This window comes from Ursus maritimus, unplaced genomic scaffold, assembly GCF_017311325.1.
Source record: "Ursus maritimus isolate PB19 unplaced genomic scaffold, ASM1731132v1 scaffold_7, whole genome shotgun sequence".
Classification (NCBI taxonomy): Eukaryota; Metazoa; Chordata; class Mammalia; order Carnivora; family Ursidae; genus Ursus; species Ursus maritimus.
The window spans coordinates 26,984,435-26,996,044 of NW_024426885.1; positions in this window are offsets into that span (position 1 = coordinate 26,984,435).

Consider the following 11,610-nt stretch of genomic DNA (forward strand, 5'->3'; position numbering starts at 1 on the left):
CCCCCCCCCCAAAGCCTTGCAGGCGGCTCCCACCACCTCCAAGCCCACAGAGTTCCTCACCTTCAGGCAAAGGCAGATGATGGCGGAGCTGGGGAGCAGACCTGAACTGAGCCCGGGGCACTGCAAATCCCTGTCATTAGTATTTAGGGAATGTGAGTCCCGGGGGAGGGGGAGGAGGAGGGAGGTCGGGAGAAGAAGGCCGAGATGCTCCGAGATGCAGAGATGGGGATGGAGATGGATACCGGGAGAGGTTGCGGAGACAGAAGAGGAGGGAGTGAGGGAGGAAAAGAGAGGAGGCTGAGGAGGGTGGCAGAGAGGCAGGAAAGGGGGGGAGGGAGGAGAGAGACGGAAAGAGCCAGTTGCTTTATTCATGGCTGGTGATATTATAGACTGAGTGAAAATCACATTATCGTAATGGGAAAGTTAGAGTTGCTGAGATGATGCCCTGAAGCCTCGGCGCTGATTGGGGTGTGATTGCTATCTGTATTTATATGTAGAAAGCAAAGTTCACTGCCAGTTCAAGATGGTGGCGGCGGCTTTCTGCGACATAATTCTTCAGTAGGGAGACGCCCCGAGCGAGCCGGCCGCGCCGGCAGTGGCGACGCGAGCCCGGACGCGGACGCCTGAGCGCGCGCTGGAGCCGGCGCCGGAGCCTGGGCCCGAGCCGCGCGGGGCTCAGCCTGCGAGCGGCGGGAGCGCGGAGGCGCGCGGGCGCTCGGCCAGCCCCGGCCCCGGCCTGACGCGACGCGGGGCGACGCGGGGCGACGCGGGGCGACGGCGGGGCTCGGGACCCGGGCGGGCGAGGCGGAGCGGCTCCCAGCCGGCCCAGCGTTAGGCCCGCCGCGCAGAGGTCGGAGCCCTTGAGCGGGTTCTGGCGTTGGCCCCCGCCCCCACCCCGCTCTTCAATTCAGCTACACCCTACAGGAAATGTCAGAAGTTTTGACTCTTCCCCTGATAACTGCTTTGATGCTTTTTGACATCTCAAATTTTTGACGTTTTTCCTTTTTCTTTTTAGGGACCTCTGCTGTGCTGGGCGCCCCCCGCCCCCCGCAAGCGGTCTCTGCTGCCACTGCCTGTTGAGCAGCCCAGTGCCCGGATGAAGAAGGACCCATCCCTACGGAGGGCTGAATGGGTGTGATCCAGAGTGGGGGGGGTGCGCAGGCAGATCCCCATGCCCCACGCCTTGCCCCACTCTTGGAGGCATCAGCGAGTCAGGGGGAGAGATGACGGCTGTCAGGGCTGTCTGAGCAGTCTGTTGAGCTCACACCACCTTTTACTGGAGGCCTGTTGCCCTCAGGGCTTTCTGGGGGAAATGGGGCAGGGCTGGGCCCCACCCTAGAGTTGCCAGATAAAATACAGGATGCCCGATTAAATTTGAATTTCAGGTAGACAACACAGAGCTTTTTAGTGTAAGTATGTCCCAAATGTTGCATAGGATAAGCTTAAACGAAATTTGTTGTTTATCTGAAATTCAAATGTAACTGGGCATCCTGCATTTTTATTTGCTGAATCTGGTAACCTGCCCTACCCCCACCTTGCCTACTGACCTCAGGTTCTGTTTTGGTTTTGGTTTGGGTTTTTTTTTTTAAGATTTATTTATTTATTTTAGCAAGAGGGAGAGAGTGTAAGGGGGCAGGGAGGCGCAGAGGGAGAGGGAGAAAGATCTCAAGCAGACTCCCAGCTGAGCCTGGAGCAGAATGCTGGGCTCCATCTCACGACCCTGAGACTGTGACCTGAACTGAAATCAAGAGTCTGACACTCAACGGACTGAGCCACTCAGGCGCCCCCACTGACCTCGGGTTTTATATTGATTTACTGAAGGAGGCAGTGCCCCTGAATAGAAAGAGCCAGACTGACCACTTAATAGCTCTGTGGCTTTGGACTAGTTTTTAACCTGGACCCTCAATCTCCTTTGAGCAGTGGGAGGTAGTCCCATCTACCTCACAGGATGGTTGTAACTGTTAATGAGATACAGTATGTAAAATACTCAGCGCACCTCCTGGCATAAAATAAACATTCATTAAATGATGACTATAAAATATCAGCACTCTTACATTCCCTCGGAGGCACCCTTTATTCCCTTCGCATCTCTATTCTAGGCTTCTTTGGAAGTCAAAAGGCTGTAGTCAGGATCTCTACTCCATTAGCTGCTGCCTGAAAGGGGGAATCCCAGGGACAGACCTAATCACAAAATGGTTGCCCTCAGCAGCCCGACCCTACTAGGTCCACTGAGAGTTCTGGAAAGCTGACTGCAAGGGTGAAGCAGGGACTAAGCAAGCCCTATCCCCAAGCCCACACCAAGTCCCACACGTGCCCAGCTAACTCTCCTAAGCTTCACGAACACGTTAGAGTCTACCTTCCTTGGGACCCCGAAGTCTCCCTTTCTCCCAGGAAGACGGACGGTGGGGTAGGGTGGCTGTAAGATGCTGAACAGGAAGGGGGTGGTCTGTCTGTGAGGCCACAGAATGGGCCCTCCCATCAGACCAAGCCCCCTCCGTCCTCTGGCAGAGGCCCATGTCCAGGACACACCAATCAGTAAATGAGTGAGTCCCTCGGGGTCTCTGTGTTGATTCACCCCCTACCTCACATATCGCAGCCTCAGCTCAGAGCTGACTTGGTAAAGGGAAGAGGCAGTGGGCAAAGTTCTAAGTCCCACGGAGGCAGGCTGGATTCCAGTATCATCTGTATGATCCTGTTCCTCTGCCTCGTAGAAGGACGGGGTTGTTTTCTTTCCCTCAGTTCAGGTGTTACTGACTCTGAAGGAAACAAAAAAGTCCCCAGTACCCTCACCGTTCCAGAGAATCTGGTGGCCAGTCCCTAGCCTTTGTCTCTGAAGGAAACTAATTATTCAGGAGCCAATTCATGGGCAAATAGTAGCATATCGCCTTCTCCTGCAACAGGTGACAGGCTCAAAACGTCAGCGCCAGGCAGATCCTGTAAATGGGAAGCACCCACCGAAATGCAATAGGGAGTGGTGGGGTCTGTGACTGCGCCTCGAAAGCACTTGTCCCTCCTAAAGGCATCCCATTTCCTGTTTGTTTGCTTGTTTTAAACACTGTGCTCAGCAAGGACTTGGGTTGCCCTGATTTGTTCTCTTGGGTAATCCCCTAGTTTCTCGATCTTTCCGGTGACACACCTATCCCTGGGGTCACCAAGTATGGACAGAGGGCAGAGATACAACATGTACAGAGACACACTGACCTATAAAGACGCCCAGGGTCACTGTGCATACACCTGTATCAGCCACCAAAAAGCAGAGCGTCTGTGAGAAAGCGTGAGGACGCTCACAGAGGAGCTGCCCAGCCCCAGCTTGCTTCCCTGTCCACCTCTCACCAGTCTCCCTCCCCTCTGCCGCCGCCTCCTTGTTCACTCACGGGGACCCAGGTCCGCTGCTTATGCTGTCTCATTCCCTCTCCCCTCTCCCTGGTAGAGGTACTCTGTAACGTCCAAAGGATGTCATTGGAAATGGGGTGGGGGGTGCTCTGCACCGTTGACCCATATGGTAGAGTCAACACACATGCACCTGGGGCCTCTGGAATGCCCCTCCTACTTTTGATCCCCACAATAAGCCTCTCCTGGGCAGGAAACTGACAAGGAGTTCCACACACTCCTTGGCCTTGATATTAGGAAGTTGAACTCCAATCCTAGTGGTTTAAGGTCATGTTTGTTACGGACTCCATCAGGATGTATGATGACCCTCTCCCAAGGATCACCCAGGCAGTCCTCAGCCTTCCTGGGGACTGAGCCGTAAAGCAGAAGAGGCCTTAGCCACTCAGGCTACTGACACTAGGATGATCCTGACAGGGGATGTAGAATCTGGAGCTCTTCCCTGCTCCTTCGGGTCCATTCTGTCCTTGGTCATCAGTGCTAGAACCTAGGTAACCTCTTCTTGGGTTTGGTCCTTTCAGCAAAACAGAAGTAGATGGATCGGTTGCAATAAATAAATTAAAATCCAGTGCTCTTTCAAAGATTCCTAAACACCGATTTTCAGATAATTTGCTGTTTGGAACTGTGTTCCCGTCCCTTTCCTTTCAGAATTATAAATAACATCGATCACCACAAGCGTTTTATCAAAGCTGGGATGTCCACACCGTAGGGAATGACCACCCAGATCACACAGGCGTCAGGAGAGGGCCCCTCGAGTGAGGTTTTGTCATCTTAGAGATGCAGGGGGGAGTCCAAAGAGATGACCTCTGTCCTGTCTTGGAGACATGAGTCTTTGAGGGTGAAAGTGAGACATCTCCAAGGGCAGGAAGCTTGGCTGGTGGCTTGTTTATTCGGATTCCTCTGAGGTTCCTATTTTACGTCCCTTTGGGCTTGTGTCTGTGCAGTTACGTTGGGGGATCGTGCATATGTCCCTGATCCCTAGAATGACCCAGCAAAAGGAACTGAGGCTTGGGAGAGAACACTCTTCTTATGTTGAAGGGAAAAGAGATGTGGCCCCCGCCCCAGAACAGCAGCCCCTTGCCTCATCCGGGAAGAGAGAGCAGAACATCGCCCAGCGCCCCTGGGACAGAGGAAGGGGCTAAACGGCTCCAAAGCTGGAGGCAGGAGAAAATGACCCCTGCCTGGGAAGGATATCCAAAGAATGTCTCTGAGGAAATATCACTCCACTCCCCTGGAGGGCCCTGTAGGTAGTTGGTAATCCACCCGTCTCCCCGGACTCCTGTCCCCTACCAACACACACACACACACACACACGAACGCACAAGCACACATAAATCTTAATTGTGTCCGGGGCTTTTTACAACGTTAATTAATCATATTTAGGGCTGTTTCCAGCTGTTGCTGAGGGAAAGAAGGTCCCACACGCCTGTGACTTAGGGTAAATCCAATCAGACGGAGGAATTCTTTGATTCTGGAGAAGGCGAGCATGGGAAAGACACCTCTAATCCCAAAGCCTCTCAGATCCCGGCCTGCTGCCTCCCCCATCACTGCCCTTGCAAACTGATCTGGGCTGGGGAAGGGGAGGGCTGGGCGCAAGCGAGGAAAGGGAGGGGGGAAGGGAGGCACAGGAGGGGCGCAGGAGGAGCCCTGCTTGAGATGGCTGTGGGTTGACTGGAATGAGGGTCCAGGCCCGCCATGCTGACTTGGAGGTTCTGCCCTGTATGTGGGCCGTTTAGGGGGCTCTGGGGAGCCCATGACTCCTGAATAGCCACTGGGCCCAAGAGTTATTACAAGAGGCTGGGCCTGGACTAGTCAGACCAGCGGGTGGGCAGCACTGACCTAATTACAGTTCTGTACAGCCAGTTTGGTCTGAGAAAGGGCCTCACCCAAGCCTTTCTCTTCCCTGGGACTTCTCCCGCACCCCAACAGCATCTCTCCCAGCTCCCTCAAGCTCTCGTGTGTCTTGTTTCTGGGTCTGGGTTTCTCTCTCTTCCTAGGGCTCCATAGCATGATTCTCAGCTCTTTCACTGATGTCTGTCTCTTCCTCTGCCCTTATCTCTAAAATCCTAGCCTTCTACCTTGAATCTTCACAGAGGTGCACTTCAAGATAGAGAGACATCTTAAAGGGAGGGGGCCAGCTGGGCTGGTGCCAATGACCTCTTCTTTGGTTTCTGCTGCTGGCCCCCTGATATTCATATGGAGCAAAGACAAGATGGGGGGATAGGGGGCACAAGGGAGAGGAGCTGCTGCTGAGGGTGGGGGCAGCAAGGGACTGTCCCACCTCTTAGAGACCCAGATGGAGAGGGAGGGCTCCCCAGGGTGGAAAATGAGGGTGCGGAGCTGTGAGGAAGCCAAACAGACCAAATGATGGAGACCCTATGCTCCCCTCTGTGATGACCCCACGTCAGCATACCCCCTTGTTGAGGCCTTCTGGGTCCTGGCCTAACTGGGTCTAAATAATTGAGGAGCCCATTACAGCCTGGCTGTTTCCTCACTGTCAAGTGTAAACGCTGCACTGGTCGGGCGGGGAAATGGGGCTAATTTGAATTGATAATAGGAAACTCGGGGAAAAGTCATCTATAGTGAGTGAGGAGCGAGCAATCCCCGAGCAGATGCTAAATCTTGTATAATGAAAGAATCTGCCGATGTCAATTATGTACGAGCGTCTTTGCAGTGGTTGGAGGCGGTGGGCGGGTGAGGGAACGGAGGGCTGGGCGCATCCCATAAACCCAAACACCCATCAAAGGCTCATACATATGGAGCGGCGGAGATTACGGCATAAATTTGAATGTTATGAATGTGCATGAGGGACAGGCAGGAAGCCTACCTCATAAGGGGGTAGGAAAGGAACTGTTTTTCTGTGCATGTGCACAAGGCAGCTTTTGTCCTCTTGGTCCCTCAGCTGTGTCTCCTCTGTCTCAGCTGTGCCCCTTCTGCACCCAGTTGTGTGGCAGGATGAGAATGAATGTCAGGGTCTGGAGGTGCTGGGCAAGGTATCATCAGCTGTTTTCCTGGGTCCTGGCTGTGGGGTCCCTGGGGGCTTTGGGCCTGAGTTGCCCTTGACCCACTCCGAGTATTTCCAGGATGAGATCTCGATATTGATATGGCCAGAGATACAGAGGCGTACCTTGAAAATCTGTGAACACAGCTTTCCCTCTCGCCTAGTGGAAGAAACAGGTGAGGCTGATGTAGGTAGTGATGTCTCTATGGGAATGGGCAGAGCGAGCCTGGAAGACAGCCCGGAGGAAGAGATGCCAAACTGTGCTCTCAGGACGGCTCACAACTCAGAAGAACAACAGCAGGGGCCCATCTCCTGTTCCCAGGTACAAGTCCACACCACGGACGGCAGTGTGTGCAGGGCCCAGACCCTCCATCAGTTCCCAACCTGCAGCGGCTTCCGAGCGCACACTGTGATTTGTGGTGCAGGCCACCCAGGGACTTTAATCTTCACCGTGACAAATGCAATAAAAGGAACAATTTGGAGATCAGAGCTAAGGAAGACACATTTACAAACCCTTCCCCAAAGGTTGGATGGGGCTGTCACCATGTGATTTGTGCCGGAGATGAAGCAGGGAGGGGAGGCCGGGGAGACAGAGAGTTGGAGAAGGCAGGCTGAGAGGAGGAAGCACCACCACCTCCCCCTCCTCAGCCCTCGGCTGGATCACAGTGGGGTGGGTAAGCCAGGGGGAGGGGGACCAGACCCCAGGCCACACTGCCTCCCTCCCCCACCACTACTTGGGAGCACAGCTCAATTACCAGGAACAGGCCAGAACCAGAAGCTTGAGAGATTCATCTTGGCAGTTCAGGGGCTCTATCTAGAGGAGGGGGGGGGCACTTGGAGAAGAGAAAAAGAGGGAGAGGCAGAGTGGGAGAGACACTTTAATAGAAAGACAGTGACATCTCAAGTTGCAAAGGGAGCCCCTAAGAAACCCCAGTCTGGAATAGGAAACGAAGGGAAGGTTTTCCAACCAGGGCTCCTCAGGCAGGAAGATCTGGAAGGATCTAAACATAGGGCAGCAACAGGGCAGATGGAGGAGGGGGAACTTAATGAGGGAATAAATCTACGGGGCGGACAGGTCAGCCTGGAGTTCCCTATGATGAGGCTAATGTGGGATCTGAGAACTAGGCTGGTGGATGGCCAAGTGGTCGGTCGTACAGCCTGGGACCCAGGGCCGCCCTTCTCCCAGTGAGCCTCTCTTTCCTATCTGTGAAATGGGTTCCAGGCTAGATGACCGGTAAGGTGCCTGCTGCCTTATATCTTATTAGATGCTCGGAATGCCAGGCTTCTTGACACCAATAGCAGGAGATGGGATAAGAGAGACAAACGCCATCCCGCCACTCCCCAATGCTGCCTCTCTCTAGCTGTACAGGTCGCTAACCTGTGGGCTCCCTTCTGTCAGGATCCCAGCTCTGCTTCCCAGGGTTCAGGTCTTCAGTTCTCTCAGCCACTCACACCCCAACACGGATTCACAGTAACTCCTTGGCCCTCTTCTTCTCGAAAGACCTATTTCTCCTTACCTTCCTTTTGGATAAGATCATCCTTAAATTAAGGCCATTCTGTCCCTAGCTCCCTCCACCCCATGCCCAGGTGGCCCTGCAGGTGACGTCCTCTCTGCCCGGGGTTTAACTTTGAAGCTTCTGGTTTCCTTCTAGTTTCCTAACTTTGAGCTGCCAGCAACTGAGGTGTTAGTTCCTTGACCAGTGCCCTCCCCTCCCCTCCACTTTCCCCTCCTGCCTCTGCTCCCCGCCACCCCACCACTGCTTGATTTCCGGCCAGGCTGAGGGACCATGGAGGTGCCATGCTAGCAGGGAGGGGATGTGTCTAGGCTTGGAGGCCTTGGTTTTTCCTCTTGCTCAAGGCCACATCTCAGATTTCCTCCACGTAGCTGCTGCCCCCATGCCAGCCTGACCTACAGCATGAGGACTGTCTTCCTGAGCATCCCCAGGTCCAGATCTGGTCCTCATACCCAGGTAAGTGGGCAGGAGAAAAGAGACATCAGGAGTGTGGGGCTCGACCCTCATTCAGAACTTTCCAGGGAAGATTGGGAATCAGATGCAGATAATGTCTACTTGTCATGGTCATGGCCCAGCAGGTACAGAGCAGCTCCCCAGACAGAATGGGCCTCTTCGAGGTGGTGACTCGGGGCTGGTCATGGCGCCAAGGGGACATGGGAGATAGGGAACTGGGGAGGTTGAGGGTGAGGAATATAAGGAGATGGAGGAATGAACTAAAGTATGTTTTCTAAGCTCCAGACATGAAGGAGAGGAACCTCTGCTTAGGAATGAAGAGAGGGGCTTGTGGGGGCCAAGTCAAGAACAGGCCGACTTGCCCCTTCTCTCTCCAGCAGAGGGAGAGGGGCTGGATGCGGAGAAACCAAACCGGGTGAGTCCCTCGATATGGGCTCCACGGTGGCCAGTGGGCACAAAGGGAACTGAGCTGCCAGTTGCCAGATGGGGCAATTCCCATGGTCCTCTGCTGCCTCCCTCTGGGGGAGGGCAAGAGGGCAAGCTCTGTCCTCCCAGCCCTGCGCAGGTCCTCCTGGCTCCTCTCCCCTGCACTCCACCCTCCCCTCGGACCCCATCCTCACACCTGACCTATGTCTGCCAGACCCCCACCCTCATTCTGTAGAAGGCACTAGGTAAAAAGCAGACGAGTAAGTGACTGAAAGGGACTCTCTGGACTCTGGAATCTTCTCCATTTCCTGTCTCCCCTCCCCAGAGAAGGAAAAGATTTTGATTTGGCTCCCTCAGTTGCCTCTCCACCCCTGTGGGCTGGGCTAGGATAGGGGGGAATGAGCCTGAGAATGGGCCCATCTCCCTGGGACCTCCTCTTTCCCCTGGAGTATTACTTTACCCAGAGCCTAATCCCTCTCTGGGGCCAAAACCAAGCCCAGGCAGAAGTCTATGTGGACTGATAATTCAGTGACCTCCAGTGCCGCTCTCCCCACTAGAGGACTGGCCCCAGCTGGGCAACCTCTGAACCAGGCTCTGCCTGTTCCCCACCACATTTAGTCCACTCCTGAGGGGGCTAAGGCCCATGATGGTGATGGGGAGGGGAGGGCCAAAGGAGGGTCGGGAATGGCCACTGGGTCACCCTGGCTCTAAGAGAGACACTTCCTCTCTGCTAGCCCTTAAGTTTAGTCCAGCAAACTAGAGACTAAGGAGAAATAACAAAACAGTCAAGGAGAAGGTCATTCTGGGTTTCTCTTCTCCTTCATGTTCACACCCATTTGGCCTGTGACTTGTGACTCGGTCCACCTATCCAGCACATTCTTAACCACACACACACACACACACACACACACACACACACACACAACTGAGCTATGTCCAGCCTTAATGCTCATGTGAGAAATCATGGGGTGGGAACCAGAGCAGAGGGGTTGGGGAGAAGTTCACAACAGGAGGCTGGGAGAGTCAGCAGAAGGAACAGGGACAGCAGGCACAGTGTGGGGCACTTTTGAGGGAGAAGTGGGGTGAGAACACGTGGGGGACTGGAAGGCAAGAGGCCACAGAGAGGACCACGAAGTAGAGGGCCTGCCAGAGGAGGGTGCCTCCAAAGGGAAGGATTTGGGCGATGAGCTAGGCTCTAGCAGAATCCCATGGTGGTTGGTGGATTCTAGCAGAATCCCATGGCCCAGTCCCTGGGCCACCAGCATACTCTGTCCTAACTGAGAGGTGTGCCAGCTCAGGCTTCCAAGGGCATCCCAGAAGACAAGCAGGGGCCAGGAGCGCTCCAGGTATGACTGTGTTTCCCTCCTGCTAAGTGGATGAGCCGGTGGGAGCTGCGCTGCAGACCCCCTTTCTGGGTTTACCCACTCTCTCCAAATTCAAATACTCCCTGAAGAGATCCACCCTCCCGCACTGAGCCTCCCTACCCTATCCCAAAGGGAAATCAAAACAAAATGAATCAGGTCCTGTCTAATTTGTCCCAAATCTTACCCTGGGCAAGCTCAGGGTAGGAGGGGACAAAGAGGTAATTGTGGTTTCCTGTTCATCTCTTCTTTGCCTGAGCTTGGCCTTATGGGGTACAAGGTCAGCAGGGGTGGGAGGGTGGCCATTTTGACCTTGGGAGGCCTGCCCCTGTCTCTATCCACGCCCTGCCAGCTCTCGGTGCCCTTTGGAGGTTTATAGTCATATAAATCGCAGAGTCCCATGCCAGGCTCAGAGCCCGCAACTATAAATAGGCACGAGGTAAACAAGGTGGCAGATGCAGGGGCTTGGGGACAAGACAGAAAATCTGCCCCTCTTTGCCTGGGCGGGGGCCAAGGCACATCCGCGGAAAGGGATATCTTCCCTCCCTTCTCCTCCCCTCTCCTCCCTTGCCCGTTGGCTTCTAGCTGCCTGTGCCCTGAGCTTCTAGTCTTTTCCCTCTGAGGTTTATCCTCCAAGGCAGCTTTCTGCTGCAAGGCTTCCCTGGTCACCTGCCTTGTTTCTTCAGAGTCAGGATGGGAGGGGGGTGCTGTCTCCATTACCGACGGTATCCCCCCCACGCTGCCTTCCCCCCAGCTGCTTCACACTGTGTCCCCCGCTCCTGAGTCAAGTGTTGAGGAGGTCCTGCTGCTGCAATCACCGTACTGTGCCACGAGCGGTGTCCTGATCCCCTCTGCGTCCTAATAGCCAACGGGATGCTAACATTTCTGAACTAGAAAACTTTGCTAAAAAACTCTGGAGACACCAAGCAATGGCCCTCTTCAAACACCCCTTCCGGAACATAAATGTGCACAGATTTCCTGTCTTTTGGATTGACCAACAGCTTCCCGGCCACTGGGATTTTCTCCCTAGGATCTCTGGGCCATGTGAGCTAGATTCTGAGCAGAGACTCCGAGCGTGAGACAATTTCAGGGGCACTGCCTTCTCTCTGCCCCAAGGCTCGGCAGCTCCCCTACTCTGTGCTCGCCCTGGGCCCAGCACATTCCCCACCTCCAAGAGTCCTCAGAGCAATGGCAGGCCCCGCTGGCCCCATGATTACCTTTCTTCATCCTTTTTGGAAGACTCCAGATCTTCAACCCTGAAATTCCTTCTTTCATCCCAAGTTGGGCTCTCTGAACATATTCGTTCACCACTTTAGAATCACAGAAATTGGCCGTAGAAAAGAATGAAATCTTGTCATTTGCAACAACATGGATAGAGCTGGCGAGTATAACACTAAGGGAGATCAGTCAGTCAGAGCAAGACAAATACCATAGGACTTCACTCCTATGTGGAACTTAAGAAAACAAA